Source organism: Giraffa tippelskirchi, chromosome X (genome assembly GCF_054371585.1).
Source record: "Giraffa tippelskirchi isolate mGirTip1 chromosome X, T2T-mGirTip1v1.2.pri, whole genome shotgun sequence".
Lineage (NCBI taxonomy): Eukaryota > Metazoa > Chordata > Mammalia > Artiodactyla > Giraffidae > Giraffa > Giraffa tippelskirchi.
In genome coordinates this window covers 109,180,250-109,201,695 of record NC_137289.1, presented here as the reverse complement: position 1 = coordinate 109,201,695, position 21,446 = coordinate 109,180,250, and the positions used below count along the sequence as shown (strand labels likewise).

Below are 21,446 nucleotides of genomic sequence, written 5' to 3'. Positions count from 1 at the left end.
GCATTTCCTGTGGCTTGTACCATCCTTCCTCTGAGGTGGGATAAGTAACAAGATTTTTCAGGAGCAAACATTTCTAGGAGTTGAGAAGCTCTGGTTCTCACCTTTAGATTTTTTGCCATAGGAATTTCTTAAACTTTAGGTATGGAGGGAAGTGAAATTTTGCACCAGTGCCTTCTTCAGGATGCAGAGGTGTCTAACCAGGCCTTCTTCTCTCTCTTGGGTTCCCACCTGACCCCTGAGCCCTGTGGATGCTCCTGCTGAGGAAAAGTAAAAGGCATTTGAATTGGTGCTGTGAGACATTGGGAAACAGGGATGCACGTTTCTCCTGACACCTTCTCACAATCCCTTCTAGCTTTCTTTCCACCTCTGAATGTAGATAGTGCCCACAGAAAACTTGGTGAAAGCCATTGGTGCATTGAAAACCCAGCAAGTTGAGAGTCTGAACCAAACTAAACATTGCTTAGGTTAAGACATTTAAAAAATCAGTTGTTATCATTTAGCAAACAAACTACAATATACATAAACAAAATGAAAATTTGCCTTAACATTCTGAATATTATGATACTGGCAAACCTACTTTAGTTGGCTCTGGGTCCTCATGAAGGAAGAGTAAGAAAAGTGTCATAGAAGTTAGGAATGTGTCAGTATCATTTCTAGCACTTTCCAAATTGGCTTTAACTGGAAGGTTAATAAGGGTGTCATATAGGTTTTTTTTAAATTCTAAAACACACAATTAAATGTGTTTCTGTTTTCCTGATTGTCTTTTGAATGCCATTCTTATCCTGACTTTAACTATCCAGGAAGGAGAAATCAATGGTCACGGGTAGTCTATCGCTGTTTGGGGAAATATTGTTCTTTTTCAGTGATCTGTGAAATAACAGTTCATTCTGTCTGTCATCAATAACATCCCCACTTGACAAAGTTATTCTGTTTTAGTTTGGATTTCTCCAGAAGCATATCTTATGAGTAAGTCTGAGTGGAGAATTTTATTTGGGAGGTAATGTCAGGAGGGGCTTCCCTGGTAGCTCAGCTGGTAAAGAATCCACCTGCAATGCAAGAGACCCCAGTTTGATTCCTGGGTCGGGAAGATCCGCTGGAGAAGGGATAGGCTACCCACTTCAGTAATTTTGGGCTTCCCTGATGGCTCAGATGGTAAAGAATCCGCCTGCAATGCAGGAGACCTGGGTTTGATCCCTGGGTTGGGAAGATCCCCTGGGGAAGGGAACAGCTTCCCATTCCAGTATTCTGGCCTGGAGGATTCCATGAACAAAGGAACCTGGCAGGCTACAGTCTACGGGATCACAAAGAGTCAAACATGACTGAGTGACTTTCACACACAATGTCAGGAAGCACTACTAGGGACATGGAGAAGTGAGACAGGGAAAAGAAAATAGCCAGTAGAGAGTGTGTTGATGTGGCTAATTAGGGATCTGTTTTGTTGAGGACCTCTAGGAGAGGGTATGGGGCTTCCCAGGTGGCTCAGTGGGTAAAGAATCTGCCTGCAGTGCAGGAGATGCAGGAGACTTGGGTTTGATCCCTGGGTTGGGAAGATCCCTGGAGGAGAGCATGGCAACCCATTCCAGTATTCTAGCCTGGAGAATTCCGTGGATAGAGGAACCTGGTGGGCAGAGGTTCATGGGGTTGCAGAGTCAGACATGACTGAAGCAACTGAGCACACACACACTAGAAGGTATAGAACATTGTATGTGAGATTTGAAGAAATTGAAGAACTGATCAACCAACTCCCATGCCTCTGCATCTGAGGGTAGTGTGTAGAGAATAGTGAGTTCCAAGATAATATTGGTTGGATGCCAACCGTATCTGCTAAATATTATAAATAGTAGTGTAAAAGATCATGCATATCTCATTTACTTTGTATATTTGCTGTTTTGGGGTATTTGCCCCTCATACTGCTGCTTCTTAAATTTCTCTGTCAAATATTACTCCCCTGAGAAATTCTTCCTTAATTTGTTCAGCTATAAATGATACCACTCGTTCTATTTACCATCATAACATTAGTTTTAAACTATTACATGAATAATTTTGCTCTTTTCTTCTGCAGTTTACTGATATTGCATGATTTGCTGTTGTTCAGTCACTAAGTCATATCAGACTCTTTGTGACCATGTGGACTGCAGCACACCAGGCTTCCCTGTCCTTCACCATCTCCTGAAGTTTGCTCAAACTCACGTCCATTGAGTCGGTGATGCTATCTAACCATCTGATCCTCTGCCGCCCCTTTCTCCTTTACCTTCAATCTTTGCCATCATCAGTATCTTTTCCAGTGAGTCGGCTCTTCACATCAGGTAGCCAAAGAATTAGAGTTTCAGCTTCAGCATCTGTCCTTCCAATGAATATTCAGGACTGATTTCCTTTAGGATGGACTGGTTTGCTCTCCTTGCAGTCCATGGGACTCTCAAGATTCTTACTCAGCACTACAGTTCAATAGCATCAATTTCTCAGTGCTCAGCCTTCTTTATGGTCCAACTCTCACATCCATACATGACTACTGGAAAAATAATAGCTTTGGCTAGACGGACCTTTGTCAGCAAAGTGATGTCTCTGCTTTTTAATATGCTGCCTAGTAATGCTCAAAATTCTTCAAGCCAGGCTTCAGCAATATGTGGACCGTGAACTTCCAGATGTTCAAGCTGGTTTTAGAAAAGGCAGAGGAACCAGAGATCAGATTGCCAACATCCATGGATCATCGAAAAAGCAAAAGAGTTCCAGAAAAACATCTATTTCTGCTTTATTGACTATGCCAAAGCCTTTGACTGTGTGGATCACAATAAACTGTGGAAAATTCTTCAAGAGATGGGCATACCAGACCACCTGACCTGCCTCTTGAGAAACCTGAATGCAGGTCAGGAAGCAACAGTTAGAACTGGACATGGAACAACAGACTGGTTTCAAATAGGAAAAGGAATACGTCAAGGCTGTATATTGTCACCCTACTTATTTAACTTCTATGCAGAGTACATCATGAGAAATGCTGGGCTGGAAGAAGCACAAGCTGGAATCAAGATTGCCAGGAGAAATATCAATAACCTCAGATATGCAGATGACATCACCCTTATGGCAGAAAGTGAAGAGGAACTAAAAAGCCTCTTGATGAAAGTGAAAGAGGAGGGTGAAAAAGTTGGCTTAAAGCTCAACATTCAGAAAACTAAAATCATGGCATGTGGTCCCATCACTTCATGGAAGTGGAAACAGTGTCAGACTTTATTTCTTTGGACTCCAGAATCACTGCAGATGGTGACTTCAGCCATGAAATTAAAAGGCGCTTACTCCTTGGAAGGAAAGTTATGACCAACCTAGATATCATATTAAAAAGCAAAGACATTACTTTGCCAACAAAGGTCCGTCTAGTCAAGGCTATGGTTTTTCCAGTGGTCATGTATGGATGTGAGAGTTGGACGGTGAAGAAAGCTGAGCAGCGAAGAATTGATGCTTTTGAACTGTGGTATTGGAGAAGACTCTTGAGAGTCCCTTGGACTGCAAGGAGATCCAACCAGTCCATCCCAAAGGAGATCAGCCCTGGGTGTTCATTGGAAGGACTGATGTTGAAGCTGAAACTCCAATACTTTGGCCACTTCATGTGAAGAGTTGACTCATTGGAAAAGACCCTGATGCTGGGAAGGATTGGGGGCAGGAGGAGAAGGGGACGACAGAGGATGAGATGGCTGGATGACATCACTGACTCGATGGACATGAGTTTGAGTAAACTCCGGGAGTTGGTGATGGACAGGGAGGCCTGGCATGCTGCGATTCATGAGGTCACAAAGAGTCGGACACGACTGAGCGACTGAACTGAACTAGGTTGGTCATAACTTTCCTTCCAAGGAGCAAGTGTCTTTTAATTTCATGAATGCAGTCACCGTCTGCAGTGATTTTGGAGCCCAAGGAAGTAAAATCAGTTATTGCTTCCACTTTTTCCCCTTCTATTTGTCATGAAGTGATGGGATTGGATGCCATGATCATATATATTTCTTTTAATGTTTAGTTTCAAGCCAGCTTTCTCACTCTCCTCTTTCACCCTCATCAAGAAGCTAATTCCTCTTCACTCTCTGCCGTTAGAGTGGTATCCTCTGCATATCTGAGGTTGTTGATATTTCTCCTGGCAATCTTGATTCCAGCTTGTGATTCATCCAGCCCAGCATTTCTCATGATGCGCTCTGCATATAAGTTAAATAAGCAGCATGACAATGTACAGCCTGGTCATACTGCTTTCCCAATTTTGAACCAGTCCATTGTTCCATGTCCAGGTCTAACTGCTGCTTCTTGACCTGCATTCAGGTTTCTCATGAGACAGATAAGGTGGTCTGCTCTCCCCATATCTTTAAGAATTTCCCACAGTTTGTTGCATTACAGTTATTCATAATAAAATTCTATGTCTCTTAACAAGACACTTTACTCTTGAAAGGAAAGACATATCTTATTCATGTTTCCATACTTGCCATACTTAACACAATGGCTTGTGCAGGACAGGATCCCAGTCAATGTTTGTTGAATGACTGGAAGTGTTTGTATTGTGAACAGAGACTACATTAGCATAGTATGAGTAAATGCACAAAGAATTCATTTGTTACTTCTACAAGTAAGAGTATGGTTTGAATCACTTTTTTTTGGAACAGTCATTCTCATTTGTTGGATGAAGTTTGTATCTGGATGGCCAAACATTTAATATGAATGCCAAGAGGGGCTGGGTAATTTCATCATTCCATCTGGACCACAAGACATGTGTCTGGGTGGATCTGTTCTGCAGGCATGCTTAGAAGTATTTAAGAATGTCCTTGGGAATTTTCTGACTTTATTCAAACAGATGTTTTCTGTAACTTGCGTTGGCCTTTGTTGAGATAAATAAAAAAGTCAAGATAGCTCCATTTTGCTTTTTTAATAGAAAAAGCTATGTTTCTTCTGTGCTCATAATGAATGTTTACAGTCATTTTACGTATTAAATGCTATTAATCAAGAGAAGTAATCTGAGTTAAAAGCTATTGCCCTAAATGAGTAAAAAATGGGGGTATAATTGGAAATGGCTTCCCCTCTCCCGTATCTGTACTGTTCTACTTAATATTTGGCAGATGGAGTATGAATAGAAATGCTTAAGTTGGAATGCTTTATGGGGTTTTAAACCATTGTTAATTAGTCATGAAATAATTTTAATTACTTAAAACTCCATTATGATAGTGCTTCAAATGTGTGTCACTTATTGGCAAAGTATTACAGACCAACGTTTGTAAATCATTTTACTTACACATATGTTCGACGGGATGAAAAATAAGGTGAACATATTTAATATATTCATAAATAAGATATTTGACAGGGTAAGGAGTAACTGTTTACCTCAAATTGGGCTATAAAAATCCTGAAGCCTTTGGGTTTTTATCAGTGGTTCAGAGCAATTAGTTTTAAAAAAATGGAATAGTAGTGTAAAAGAAAGAAGATCATTGAGTTTAAGTCCCTTCTCCCAAACTCCTCCTTTTACTATTTTCATTCTGTATTTTGGCTATTTGCAATTTTGCCCATAGCCCAGAAGAAGGAGGTGACAGTCATGAATATAAAAAATGGCCTTTAATAAGGCTCTTGGAAAATTTGCTGAGGAAGGATGATGTTATATATACAGTGCTGGGGAGTAATGGAAGGTTCATTCCTTTGTTAATTCAATCTTTCAAATATTTGTTGAATAAATAAATGAAAAATTAGGAAGACATAGTTCTCAACTTCAAGGAATTTAAACTTTAGTAGGAGGCAGAACACATGTAGTCAAGTTGACTATCAAACAGTATAGACTATGGAAGTACCTGAAGACAGGTTGGAAAATATCTAAAAAATATAAAAGAAGTAGAATCACTTCACGTTTGTGTGTGTGTGTGTGGGGGGGAGGGGCAAGGGGATAGAGTCTGGAAAGACTTCTTTAAAGAGATAGTATTTGAGTCTTATCCTGAAGAATGGGTAAAAATTTAACAGGCAGGTAGAAAAATATTCACAAAGATGCATTATCCTTTTCCCCTTCCTCTAACTGAACCCTCTCCTGTACAGCCCAGGTATGTTGGGGAGAGCTGTCCCTATTTCAAGCTCCAGGGGTGGCCTTGGTTGACCTAAGCAGATCAGCATCTTCTGTCCCCTGGCCAAAGTAGAAAAGGTCCAGGGAAATCAATGGGTTAGAATCACAGGCAAGGTTTTTTTCACCAGAGACCTGGATTGGAGGAGGATCAAGATGCCAGAAGTTTAAGTGATTGGGCATTGGCGCTGTTAGAGTTTGGGGAACGGGGATTGAACATCAAATGTCCTGGATCCATTGCTTAGGTCAGGGAAATTATTTCAATTCAGAATTACATAAGATTTGACTGAAATAAGGAAGTTATTTCCATGGCGTGTCCGGAATCCAATGACTTTTAACACACTGGCTCTGGTTCACCTGAACATTCAGTCTTGTTTTAACATAGCATCTTGCATTCCCCCTACCACCTGGGCAACACACACACACACACACACACACACACACACACACAATGATTAATTCTTCAATTGTACCTTCATAAATTTTTCAGATCTCTTTACTCCCCCCCCCCTTTTTTGGTTTTGTTTTTTCACTGGGCTGTGCCAGGTCTTCATTGTGGCATACAGGATCTTAGTTCCCTGACCAGGGATTGAGCCTATGCTCCCCAGCTTGGGAGGGCAGAAGAGTCTTAACCACTGACTACCAGGGAAGTGTCTCTCTTCACTTCTTTCTGTCCCCACGTTGCTGTCCCAGTTTTCTTCTCACTACTTCTCATCTGGATGATTGCCATTCCCTCCTAGTTGATCTCCCTGGCACCACTTTGGCCACTTCCCATTCCAGAATGACCTTTCCAAAACAAAAATCTGACAATGATATTCCCAAGTCTTGTCACTCCCCAACATCCTTGTATGCCTCACTCATACTGAACATGCAGCAGCTTCCTAAATTTAACAATGCCCTTTACCCTTACATATGATTCTTCTTTGCTTATAACATTGTGTCTCCTTCCCTCTGGCCCCAGCTTATACACCAGACCTTCCTCTGAATATGAGTTTATGGGACCCCTCTCTCCTTAATTCTCAACCTAAAAGTTAAAGTGTTAGTTGCTCAGTTGTGTCCAACTCTTTGCGACCCCATGGACTGTAGCCCACCAGGCTTCTCTGTTCATGGAATTTCCCAGGCATGAATACTGGAGTGGGTTGTCATTTCCTCCTCCAGGGGATCTTCCTGACCTAGGGATCGTACCCAGGTCTCCTGCATTGCAGGCAGATCCTTTAGCGTCTGAGCCACCAGGGAAGCTCAACCTGCTGAGATTCTAAGGGAGGGGGTTGATGTGTTAATCTCCTGCTGTGACTATGGGGGTGAACACTGGTCACCAGAGTGTCAGCTTCAGTAAGATGTTGTAGGAAATGTACTGAAGACTATTCTGTCTCCTGCTACAACTCTTGTGAAGCTAATAGTGAGTGAGAGCAGGGCACTGGAGAACAGACTGGCCATTAACTAAGGTCAAGACAGCCAGAAGTCAGGGTCTAGAGGGGCATGGACTGTAGCGAGGTCCAGGACTTTGAAACAAGACTGGGAGGGCAAAGAGGTGAAGGCCATGGACTTTCTAATGCCTCTTCTGTTCTCTGGTTTTGACTTGCCCAGCTTGGCCGCAGCACCCACCCCCACCTTGATGTTTAAGGGAACTATTTTGCATTATTGTTGAATCTAATTTTGAATCTCATCTATTTGTGAAATCTAATAACAAATGCTTCTATTTTTGAAAAAGTTTGTGTTTTGAAAAACTTTCCCAGCAATATTCGTTTCTAAATTAATTTTGGTCTATAGGTAGAGAAGGCTAATTAATTAATTCATAAGAATGAGCTTTTAGAATAATTCCTCTCTTGCCTGTGTAGAATTTTAACTAAGTACCAGATAAATTAGTTCTGCCTTTGTGGCGTTTTCCATAGCTAATGTTTTACAACTGTTCAAAAAACATAATCAGTCATTGTCGGACAGCAGTGTTTGCAGCTGCATTACAAAGAAAGTTGCATGGTTTGGATTTGTCATCTTCACCAATCTTAATGTTGTTGCTGTTAAATTCTTATTGAAGAAGTGAAGTGAAAGTTGTTCAATCATGTCCAACTGTTTGTGACCCCATGGACTATACAGTCTATGGAATTCTCCAGGCCAGAATACTGGAGTGGGTAGCCTTTCCCTTCTCCAGGGGATCTTCCCAACCCAGGGATTGAACCCAGGTGTCCCGCATTGCAGGCGAATTCTTTACCAGCTGAGCCACCAGGGAAGCCCTAAATTCTTATTAATAAAGATTAAATAAACTCATTTACTCAACTACTTTTTATTGAGCACTTAGTGTCAACGACATATTGTGCTAGGCACTGGCAGGGATATAAGGGTATAAAAGACCCATTGTACCTGTCAGAGAGAGAATCTAGCAGGAAAGATACATAAGATCCATAGAGAAAAAGTATAGAAGAAGAAAATAGAAGGAAAGATTTAATAACATGTTTTCAATGAGGTATATTGTGAAGTAGTTATTCCACCGAAGTGACTGAGGAAGAATTCTTGGAGTATATGTAGGAAGCAGAGGTGAGAAGAGAGGAGTGGGATGTGTAGACAGAGATAATTCTGTGAGTCAAAGTTCAATGGTAAAAAAATACAGAAGTTATTCAGAGGAGTGATGAGGGAATGTTTGGTATTTTGAAAATGTTGATTGTGGCAGATTTGCCTGAGATGTAAAACATGCTAGTCTGAATGCGTGCTTATGTATGTATGTATTTATTTGGGCCTCCCTGGTGGCTCAGACAGTAAAGAATCTGCCTGCAATGTGGGAGACTTGGGTTTGATCTCTTGGTTGGAAAGATCCCCTGGAGAAGGGAATGGCTACTCACTCCAATATTCTTGCCTGGAGAATCCCAATAGACAGAGGAGCCTGACAGGCTACAGTCCATGGGGTCATAAAGAGTGGGACACGACTGAGCATATGTATTTATTTTTATTTTTGGTCAGTATTTTTAAAATGACATTTGCAGACCTACAAGATCCATGTTTTTTCTTTTAGACTATTTTTACATCAAAGGATTATTTCTCATTCGCTTTTATATCTACCTTGTGGGTTGGCTGTGGCTCTGAGACACTCTAGGACACGCACTATTGCAACAGCATCTGTCTGGAACATTTCTGGTTGGCAGGGCAGGGGGGAAAGAAGAATATGCAAAGTGATGCTGTGTCATTTAAAGCTTTTGTTCAGAAGTGATGTGTTTCATTGGCCTAGTAAGGCCTATGAGAACTGAAACAGTTTTGTTTTAATTTAGATGGTAACCTAAAAAATTTTTTTGATGCATTATGGATGACCTGCACATTCACCTTTAAACTGAGGACAACCACAGGAAGTTGTGTTAGATAGCGAAGAATAGGATCCGTGGATTGTTCTATTAGCATTCCCTAGGCAATCAGAGGCAGTTGGAGAAAGTAAATGCTCCTGATGTTTTTTCCCCAGCTGAAGTCAAATGACATCACCAGCATACAATGAAGATATCCTAGAGCTTTGAATAGAGCAGTGGGAGGATTTAGTCATCACAGGTGCATTGTAATATAGGTGTGCCAAAAAGCAACAGCAGCAACAAACAAAAAAATCTGTGCCATAGCATTCAGTTCCATACTTAGGTTTGAGATGATAATTTAGTTTAAGCCAATTATTATCTGTCACATTAAATTATGTTGCTAATTTGACTTTTATTGGTTTGGTAGTTTTCATTTGTAAAGTTATTTTAGTTTATGGTCATATAAGAGATCTAAACATAAAGGGTTTATGACATTTTTATATTTTCCACAAGTAAAATGCTGATAAAAGTAATTTAACATTTTTTTTCCCTTTAAAGGGATATCCATACATTACTAAAATTTGAGAAAAGCTGCAGTAGCTAATGAGAACTCAATGAAGAGTTTTGTGGATATGAGGTATGGTTAGGGCTGTGCCTAAGAAAACTGATCTGGTAACAATATGGAGTGTTTACTGGAAAAAGAAAAGACAGGGATAGGAGGGAAAGTGCAATTCAAGAATCCAGGTGTGTGGTAGTAAGAGTTTATGGAAATGGAAAAGAATGGACAGATGGAAGAGATGTTGATAAAGAAGCATTAAAAGCAAGTTTTCAGGGACTATTTTGATGTCTGGAGGGAAGGAGAGGAAGGAGTCAAGGCTCTCTTGAGATTTTATTCTCTGTAGAGGAAAGAATGGGCTTTCCCGGTGGCTCAGTGGTAAAGAATTTGCCTGCAATGCAGGAGACACAGGAGACTCAGATATGATCCCTGGGTCTGGGAAATCCCCTGGAGAAGGGAATGGAACCCACTCCAGTATTCTTGCCTGGAGAATTCCATGGACAGCAGAGCCTGGCTGGCTATGGTCCATAAGGTCGCAAAGAGTTGGACACTACTGAATTGACTGAGCATACACACAGGCAAAGGATAGAACAGGAGTACCATGAGCAGAACTGGAGAAATGGAGAAGGAATCAGCAAAGAGAAAGTTTGACTTTGTTGTGTGTGTGTGTTTAGTTAATTTTATTGGAGTATAGTTGCTTTATAATGTGGTGTTCAGAGTTTGACTTTTGAAATAATTTTCACTCTGTTAATAGTTTTAAAAAAGTTAATGGTACTTTTTGAATGAGAGGGTTAATAGTTTACCTACAAATAGATTTCTTTTTATATCTTTAGCACCTAGAACATTGGGTGGCACCTAGTCTGCTTTCAAAAAATGTTAGATGAACTGAATTTGTTGATGTGAATTAAATAAGTACTTAAAAAGATGAATCACTTGGATTTGCACTTCTGGCATTATGGCTCAAAACAAATTTTGAAGAACCCTGCTGCTTCAGAACAACTGTATTCTGCATAGAACACACTTTTTGAGACATTACCAGAGGAAGGGAATATATTCAGGAAGCTTCCCAACATATTCAATACCATGAACTGGACCTAGAGTGGCAGAGAACTGGGAATAGAGAAGTGGGCTGTGATGAGAGGCAGATTTCCCATGAAGGTATGTGACAATCAAGGCTTACAGCTGGAATATTGAGCCTTGGGACAATAAGGAGGTAGGGAAGATGATCCAGGAACTCTTGCGCTCAGCCAAGCACTTCAAGTTGAAGTAAACCCTTGGCTCCTAGAAAAAGCAAGAGCAAATGCTTTCTAGAGGAGAGCGTCTCTGAATTTTGCCCACAAGATTCCCACTTAATTAAATGGAAACAATGATCTCACAGTCAGAGATAATGAAACCCAAGGTACAGAAATTCACAATGAGTGAAGATCATCAGAAACAACAAACAATAGATTTAGACCCTTCAAGGATACAGATATTAAAATGATCAGATGTCAAACACTGAACAGTTGGGTATGATCTGTTGAATGAATTTAAGAGCACAACAATGAATCTAAATATACAACAAGATACTACCAGGAGACCAGATAGAATTGAAAATAAATTAAATCCTAAAAATGAAAACTATAACTGTTGAATTAAAAATTCAATGACAGATCAAATAACATATTAGACAAAGATTAAAAGAAAATTAGCAAATGTGGTTTAAGAAGACAGGAGATGGAAAACAGTAAAGAGAAATAGAGAATAGAATGAGAATGTGATCTAAAATGCATCTAATCTGAGTGCCAGAAGGAGAGAATAAAAAGGATGAGAAAAGGCAATATTAAAGGGATTTTTATTGTTTAGTTGCTAAGTCATGTCCAACTCTTTTGCGACCCCACGGCCTATAGCCTGCCAAGCTCCTCTGTCCATGGGATTTCTCAGGCAGGAATACTTGAGTGGGTTGCCGTTTCCTTCTCCAGGGTATCTTCCTGACACAGGGATCAAACGTACATCTCATGCACTGGCAGGTGAATTCTTTACCACTGAACCACCTGGAAAGTCCATTAAAAGGATAATGGATGTGAATTTTCCAGACCTGATGAAAAATATTAATTCATAAACCCAGGAAGCAGGACTTGCCTGGTGGTCCAGTGGCTAAGGCTCCACACTCCCAAGGCAAGGGGACCTGGTTCAGTTCGTAGTCAAGGAACTAGATCCCATAACTAAGAGTTTGCATGCAAAACTAAAAAATCACACATACCTCAACAAAACTCAGAGATCCCTCATGCTGCAGCTAAGACCCAGCTCAGCCCAAACAAAACAAAACAAAAACTGAGGAAGCCCAACATACTCCAAGCAGCATAAATACAATGCAATTAGATGACGTCAGATTTTCTACAGCAACCAGGAAAAGAAGCAAAACAGCAACAACAAACACAACAACAGTGGCATAGTATCTTCAGAGTGTTCAAAAAATTATTGTCAACTGTGTTATTAGAAGACTGCTTTTCGAAATTGAGAGTAAAATACATTTGCAGTAAACAAAACCTAAGAAAGTTCACCTCCAAGATACAAGCAGTAAAAGAAATTCTAAATAGTAATCTTTATACATCAGGAAAATTATCCCATAAGGATTATATAAAATACAAAAAAGAATGGTAAACAAATAAAATCATATATGTATGTAAATCTAAGCAAATCAATTCAGTTCAGTTGCTCAGTCGTGTCCAACTCTTTGAGACCCCAAGAATCGCAGCACTCCAGGCCTCCCTGTCCATCACCAACTCCTGGAGTTTACCCAAACCCATGTCCATCGAGTTGGTAATGCCATCCAACCATCTCATCCTCTGTCATCCCCTTCTCCTCCTGCCCCCAGTCCTTCCCAGCATCAGGGTCTTTTCCAATGAGTCAACTCTTTGCATGAGGTGGCCAAAGTATTGGAGTTTCTAAGCAAATATTGTATCATAAATAATAATTATAGCCTTATTAAGGTTATAATTGTTATATGTTGTTGTGTGGACAACAGCATATAAGTCGAAAAAGAGGTGTCAACAAAGTGTTCAAGAGGTGGGTTAAAATATTATTTATCATTACATTTTGCAAGCTAAACAGTAATGCTTAAAAATTCCAACTACTAAAAGAATAAAAAAATAGAATATATAAATTCTGCATCAATAGAAAGAAAATAGAATAAAAGATCAGCTGAACAGACACAGTCAATCCTGGAAAGTATTAAAGGAGAAGATAGAAGTAAAAGCAAGTCACGTAAAAATAAAAATATAAGATGTAGAAACATGTTCATTCATATTGATGATCACAATAAACAAATATATCAACTCAAAATCATAAAAGGCTCAACTGACCAGGGAGAGATGAAAATTCTAAATTTGTATACATCTAGTATAATAGCCTCAAAATATATAATGTGAAAATTGATAGAACTATAAAAATTGATGAATTTCAGAATACATTTCTCAATGTATAAAAAAATAAATATATAGAAGTTTTCAACAACACAATGAAAAATCTTGATCTAATGGACATATGTAGAACTCCATACTCAATTATTAAAGAATATACATATTTCTCAATGTCATATGGAACATTTGTAAATATTGATCGTATACTGATCCATAAAGCAAGTTTTAAAACATTTCAAATAACTAATATCATATAAACTACATTCTCTTACCATATGCAGTTGATTTATAAGTAAATAACAAAAATTTCCAAATATTTGGAAATTATCCAAAACTCTTGTCAATGAAGAAGAAATAATAATGGACATTTAAAAAATACTTAGAATTGAATGATGACAATACTACATACCATATTCTGGGCATGTAGAGAAATCAGTATTATCAGTATTAAGATAAAACTTTACAGTCTTAAAATGTTTATATTATGAAAGAAGGGTTTTAAATTAATGAGCAAAAACTAAGAAATTAGAAAAGTAGCAACATATCAAGGAAAATAGGAGAATGGATAAAGATACAGTAGAAAAGATTAACAAAGCCTAACTTGGCTCTTAGAAAATGTTAATAGAAAAGATAAACCTCTATTAGATAAAAAAAAAGAGAAGGCATAAATAAACAATATTAACCCCATGTCCAGGGTAAGAGAAACCCAAGTAAGACAGTAGGCACTGAGAGAGAGCATCAGAGGGCAGACAGACTGAAACCACAATCACAGAAAACTAGCCAATCTGATCACATGGACCATAGTCTTGTCTAACTCAATGAAACTAGGTCATGCCGAGTGGGGCCACCAAACATGGTCATGGTGGACAGGGTTAGACAGAATGTGGTCCACTGGAGAAGGGAATGGCAAACCACTTCAGTATTCTTGCCTTGAGAACCCCATGAACAGTATGAAAAGGCAAAAAGATAGGACAATGAAAGATGAACTCCCCAGGTCGGTAGGTGCCCAATATGCTACTGGAGATCAGTGGAGAAATAACTTCAGAAAGAATGAAGGGGTGGAGCCAAAGCAAAAACAACACCCAGCTGTGGATGTGACTGGTGATAGAAGCAAGGCCTGATGCTGTAAAGAGCAATATTGCATAGGAACCAGGAATGTTAGGTCCATGAATCAAGGCAAATTGGAAGTGGTCAAACAGGAGATGGCAAGAGTGAACGTTGACATTCTAGGAATCAGCGAACTAAGATGGACTGGAATGGGTGAATTTAACTCAGATGACCATTATATCTACTAGTGTGGGCAAGAATCCCTTAGAAGAAATGAAGTAGTCAACAAAAGAGTCCGAAATGCAGTAGTTGGATGCAAAATCAAAAACGACGGAATGATCTTTGTTCATTTCCAAGGCCAACCATTCAATATCACAGTAATCCAAGTCTATGCCCCCAACCAGTACTGCTGAAGAAGCTGAAGCTGAATGGATCTATGAAGACCTACAAGGCCTTCTAGAACTAACACCCAAAAAAGATGTCCTTTCCATTATAGGGGACTGGAATGCAAAAGTAGGAAGTCAAGAAACACCTGGAGTAACAGGCAAATTTGGCCTTGGAGTACAGAATGAAGCAGGGCAAAGGCTAATAGAGTTTTTCCAGGAGAACGCACTGGTCATAGCAAACACCCTCTTCCAACAACACAAGAGAAGACTCTACACATGGACATCACCAGATAGTCAACACCGAAATCAGATTGATTATATTCTTTGCAGCCAAAGATGGAGGAGCTCTATACAGTCAGCAAAAAACAAGACCAGGAGCTGTCTGTGGCTCAGATCATGAACTCCTTATTGTCAAATTCAGACTTAAATTGAAGAAAGTGGTGAAAACCACGAAACCATTGAAATATGACCTAAATCAAATCCCGTATGATTATACAGTGGAAGTGAGAAATAGATTTAAGGGACTAGATCTGATAGACAAAGTGCCTTATGAACTATGGATGGAGGTTTGTGACATTGTACAGGAGAAAGGGAGCAAGACCATCCCCAAGAAAAAGAAATGCAAAAACGCAAAATGGCTGTCTGAGGAGGCCTTACAAATAGCTGTGAAAAGAAGAGAAGCAGAAGAAAAAAAAAAGAAAAAAAAATAAGAGAAGAAAAAAGCAAAGGAGAAAAGGAAAGATATACCCATGTGAATGCAGAGTTCCAAAGAATAGCAAGGAGAGATAAGAAAGCCTTCCTCAGCGATCAATGCAAAGAAATAGAGGAAAACAATAGAATGGGAAAGGCTAGAGATCTCTTCAAGAAAATTAGAGATACCAAGGGAACATTTTATGCAAAGATGGGCTGAATAAAGGACAGAAATGGTATGGACCTGACAGAAGCAGAAGATATTAAGAAGAGGTGGCAAGAATACACAGAACTGTACATAAAAGATCTTCACAACCCAGATAATCTCAGTGGTATGATCAGTCACCTTGAGCCAGACATCCTGGAATGTGAAGTCAAGTGGGCCTTAGAAAGCATCACTATGAACAAAGCTAGTGGAGGTGATGGAATTCCAGTTGAGCTATTTCAAATCCTAAAAGATGATGCTGTGAAAGTGCTGCACTCAACATGCCAGCAAATTTGGAACACTCAGCAGTGGCCACAGGATTAGAAAAGGTCAGTTTTCATTCCAGTCCCAAAGAAAGGCAATGCCAAAGAATGCTCAAACTACCGCACAATTGCACTCATCTCACATGCTCGCAAAGTAATGCTCAAAATTCTCCAAGCTAGTCTTCAGCAATATGTGAACTGTGAACTTCCAGATGTTCAAGCTGGTTTTAGAAAAGGCAGAGGAACCAGAGATCAAATTGCGAACATCCACTGGATCATCGCAAAAGCAACAGAGTTCCAGATAAACATCTATTTCTGCTTTATTGACTATACCAAAGCCTTTGACTGTGTGGATCACAACAAACTGTGGAAAATTCTTCAACAGATGGCCATACCAGACCACCTTACCTGCCTCTTGAGAAATCTGTATACAGGTCAGGAAGCAACAGTTAGAACTGGTTAGAACAACAGAGTGGTTCCAAATAGGAAAAGGAGTATGTCAAAGCTGCATATTGTCACCCTGCTTATTGAACTTATATGCAGAGTACATCATGAGAAACGCTGGGCTGGAAGAAGCACAAGCTGGAATCAAGATTGCTGGGAGAAATATCAATAACCTCAGATATGCAGATGACACCACCCTAATGGCAGAAAGTGAAGAACTCAAGAGACTCTTGATAAAAGTGAAAGAGGACAGTGAAAACAGTTGGCTTAAAGCTCAACATTCAGAAAACTAAGATCATGGCATCTGGTCCCATCACTTTATGGGAAATAGATGGAGAAACAGTGGAAACAGTGTCAGACTTTATTTTTGGGGGCTCCAAAATCACTTCAGATGGTGATCACTGACATGAAATTAAAAGACGCTTACTCCTTGGAAGGAAAGTTATGACCAACCTAGACAGCATATTAAAAAGCAGAGACATATACTTTGCCAGCAAAGGTGCGTCTAGTCAAGACTGTGGTTTGTCCAGTGGTCATGTATGGATGTGAGAGTTGGACTATAAAGAAAGCTGATCACCGAAGAATTGATGCTTTTGAACTGTGGTGTTGGAGAAGACTCTTGAGAGTCCCTTGGGCTGCAAGGAGATCCAAGCAGTCCATCCTAAAGGAGATCAGTCCTGGGTGTTCATTGGAAGGACTGATGTTGAAGCTGAAACTCCAATAGTTTGGCCACCTCATTGGAAAAGACCCTGATGCTGGGAAGGATTGGGGGCAGCAGGAGAAGGGGATGACAGAGGATGAGATGGTTGTATGGTATCACCGACTTGATGGACATGAGTTTGGGCAGGCTCCGGGAGTTGGTGATGGACAGGGAGGCCTGGCATGCTGCAGTTTTGGGGTCACAAAGAGTCGGACACAACTGAGCAACTGAACTGAACTGAACTGAGGAATGAAAAAGATGTAATTGTAGATGTAGCATAAATTTAAAATGTAATAAAATATTATGAAAATATTATCAACAACTGTCTCCTATCAGGGACTTCCCTGGTGGTCCAGTGGCTAAGACTCTGTGCTCCCAATGCAGGGGGCCCAGGTTTGATCCCTGGTTAGGGAACTAGATCTCACATGCCACAGCTAAGACCTGGTATAGCTGTCAATTAAAAAATACAGATATAATAGAAAAATTTCTGGAAAAATATAACTTACCGAAACAGCTTCAAAAAGAAAGTCTTATTACCACATAATTAATTGAGTTAGTTTAATATTTTCCTAGAAACATCAGCTCTACATGGTGGTACAGATGAGTTTATTAAAATTTTAATCATTAGATTATTTCAATTTTACACAGTCACATACAAAGTTTCCTAGAAAACTTAACTGGTATATCCACCTGGTTATAAGTTTAATACCAAAACTGGACAAGGATATTATAACAACAAAAAATTACGGACCAATCTCATTATAGAATATATGCAAAAATCCTTAATAGATTTTTGTTGAACCCCTCTACTGAAAGTTTCAGTTCAGCTATTGTATTCTTTGTTGTTGTTGTTGTTGTTCAGTCCCTCAGTCATGTCAGACTCTTTGCGACCCCATGGACTGCAGCATGCCAGGCTTCCCTGTCCATCAGTAACTCCTGGTGCTTGCTCAGACTCATGTCCATTGAGTCGGTGATGATATCCAACTATCTCGTCCTCTGTCATCCCCCTTTCCTCCTGCCCTCACTCTTTCCCAGCATCAGGATCTTTTCCAATGAGTAGGCTTTTCGTGTCAGGTGGCCAAAATATTAGAGCTTCAGTTTCAGCATTCAGCATTGTATTCTTTACCTCTGTAATTTCTCTGTTTGGTACTTTTTCGTATTTTTGATCTCTATGTTGAATTTCTGTGTTCATCCATTACTTTCCTGCTTTTGATGAGGACCTTTATAACCATTGTTTTGAACTCAATAAGGTAAATCTTTTATCTCTGTTTATTAAGATCTGTTTCTCAAATTTTAGCTTGTTCTTTTGTTGGAAACATATTCCTCCGTTTCTTCATTTTCCTTGACTGTGTTGATTTCTGCACATTAAACAACCACCTCTTCCAATTTTGACGGAATGGTCTTATGTAGGAGATGAACTCCTGCATCCATTAAAAAGTTGTGTGTTGATGGTGGTGTTTGCTACAGTCCTGTGGGACTTGTGAATGCAAGTCCCATTGACTGTTAGAGCCAGGTGATCCAGTGGCCTATCCCTTGGGTGGCTGCTACCAAAAGTGGGGGCCTGAGGTGTGCTCACAAGATCATTCCATGGACATACTGATGACTTGGTCTTACTGCAGTCAGCTGGAGGGAGAAGGCATGAGCAGTTATCTACGTTTCCCTGGTATCTGGGGAAGACTACAGCCAGCACCTATACACGTTATAAATTACAAGCTGACCTTCAGGCAGCAGCTTTTAAAGTATGCAGATGTACTTGTTTCAGAAGACTAGGAGATAGGTGATTTTGCCTATTGCCTGTGTGCTGAGCCCTGAGGTGATAGCTGGTTACAAAATGTGTCTCTGTTTGCTACAGTCCCGTGGGACTTTTGAATGGAAGCCCCTTTTGCTATCAGAGCCAGACAATCTGGACACCTGCCTTTCAGGCAACAGCCATAAAAGATGGGCTGCAGACATGTGTACTAGCTCCTTCCAGAGAGATGTTGTTGATTTGGAGCAGGTGGGAGGGAGGAGTGTCCTCTGGCTTCCCCAGTCTCTGAGGAGGATTGCATCCAGCCTCTGTGTGTGTGCGTGCTCAGTTGTGTCCAACTCTTTGGGGCCCCATGGACTGTAGCCCTCCAGGATCCTCTGTCCAGGGAATTCTCCAGGCAAAAATACTGGAGTGGGTAGCTGTTTCCTTCTCCAAGGGATCTTCCCTACCTGGAGATTGAACCTGTGACTCCTGAATTGGCAGGCGGGTTCTTTAACACTAAGCCGCTTGGGAAACCTCTAGTGCCCACTAAATTAGAAACCTGGCCCAGAAGCAGCAGCTTTTAAAGTCTGCAGCTAAACCTCTTTTAGGGAAAGACTGGGAGATGGGTGATTTTGTCTGCTCTGTCTGTGATAAGCCCTGGGCGGTGGGAGTATTGTATGCTGATTAAGAATTGCCTTCTTGTTTGTGCTAGTCTTGTGGGTCTCAGGGACACAAGCCCTGTTGGCTTTCACAGCTAGGTGTTTTGGGAATCTGTCCCTCATGTGGGATTCTTAAAAATTAGGGTCCAAATTCTTCACTATTCAGGGAGAAGTCAGGAGTTGGTGATTCTGTCAATTTTATGGTGCTGTGCTCAGGTTGGGGTTTATGGTCAGAGTGTGTCTCTGTCTTTCCTATCCATTTTAATGTGGGCATTTTCTCATTCATTTAATGTATAAAAATCATTCAGCTAGTTTCTGGATCTCTTTTGGAGGAAATTGCTCCATGTGTAGATATACATTTGATGTACCTATGGCAAGTGCAGAGCTCAGGAGCCTCCTATATCACCATCTTGGTTGACTCTAGAAATCTATTTCCAAACATTCTTAGATAAATGATTATTACCATATATGTGTTTGTATGTGTTAGTTGCTCAGTCATGTCCAACTCTTTTGTGACTCCATGGACTGTAGCTAGGCTCCTCTGTCCATAGGATTTCCCAGGCAAGAATACTGGAGTGGGTTGCCATTCCCTTCTCCAGGGGATCATCCCAACCCGGGGATTGAACTCGGGTCTCCTGCATTGCAGGCAGATTCTTTACTGTCTGAGCCACCAAAAACGTGCTAAGTGAAAGAAGTCAAATATATACTGAGCCACCAGGGAAGCTTACCATAAATATATAGAGAGAAGAGAGAGAGAGATATAGATATGTAGAAAAAAATGAAAATGGATCCCTTTCCCACACCATACACAGAATTCATTTCTAGATGGATTAAAACAGAAATGTAAAAAAGCAAAAATTAAAAGAGTTTCATAGAAAAAATGGGAGAAGATATTTCATGCCTAGAGATATGAAAGGATTTCTGAAACAAGATAAAAGTTCCAACTGTAAAAACAATATTGATAAATTTACAGTAAATTAAGAACTTAGGTTTATCAAATGACGATTAAAAGGAACCAAAAAATAAGCTCAGTTCAGTTCAGTTGCTCAGTCTTGTCTGACTCTTTGCAACCCCATGAATCCCAGCATGGCAGGCCTCCCTGTCCATCACCAATTCCCTGAGTTTACCCAAACTCATGTCCATCGAGTTGGTGATGCCATCCAGCCATCTCATCCTCTGTCATCCCCTTCTCCTCCTGCCCCCAATCCTTCCCAGCATCAGGGTCTTTTCCAATGAGTCAACTCTTCGCATGAGGTGGCCAAAGTATTGGAGTTTCAGCTTCAACATCAGTCCTTCCAGTGAACACCCAGGACTGATATTTAGGATGGACTGGTTGGATCTCCTTGCAGTCCAAGGGGCTCTCAAGAGTCTTCTCCAACACTACAGTTCAAAAGCATAAATTCTTTGGTGCTCAGCTTTGTTCACAGTCCAACTCTCATGTGCATACATGACTACTGGAAAAAACCATAGCCTTGACTAGACAGACCTTTGTTGGCAAAGTAATGTCTCTGCTTTTTAATATGCTATTTAGGTTGGTCATAACTTTCCTTCCAAGGAGTAAGCATCTTTTAATTTCATGGCTGCAATCACCATTGGCAGTGATTTTGGAGCCCCAGAAAATAAAGTTTGACACTGTGTCCTCTGTTTCCCCATCCATTTCCCATGACTTGATGGGACTAGATGCCATGATCTTAGTTTTCTCAATGTTGAGCTTGAAGCCAACTTTTTCACTCTCCTCTCTCACTTTCATCAAGAGGCTTTTTAGTTCCTCTTCACTTTCTGCCATAAGGGTGGTGTCATCTGCATATCTGAGGTTATTGATATTTCTCCTGGCAATCTTGATTCCTGCTTGTGCTTCTTCCAGCCCAGTGTTTCTCATGATGTACTCTGCATAGAAGTTAAATAAGCAGGGTGACAATATACAGCCTTGACGTACTCCATTTCCTATTTGGAATCAGTCTATTGTTCCATGTCCAGTTCTAACTGTTGCTTCCTGACCGGCATACAGGTTTCTCAAGAGGCAGGTCAGGTGGTCT

At 40.3% G+C, this 21,446-nt stretch overlaps 1 long non-coding RNA gene and 1 other non-coding gene across 2 annotated transcripts in view; both read left to right on the top strand.

Moving 5' to 3' along the window:
* The window catches only part of LOC145535368 (uncharacterized), a 136,493-nt gene that overhangs the window by 37,432 nt on the left and 77,615 nt on the right, over nt 1–21,446 (top strand). The window lies entirely within an intron of this gene.
* TRNAG-CCC (transfer RNA glycine (anticodon CCC)) lies at nt 17,364–17,436 on the top strand. Its single transcript has one exon. It is a non-coding gene; the product is annotated as a tRNA-Gly (tRNA).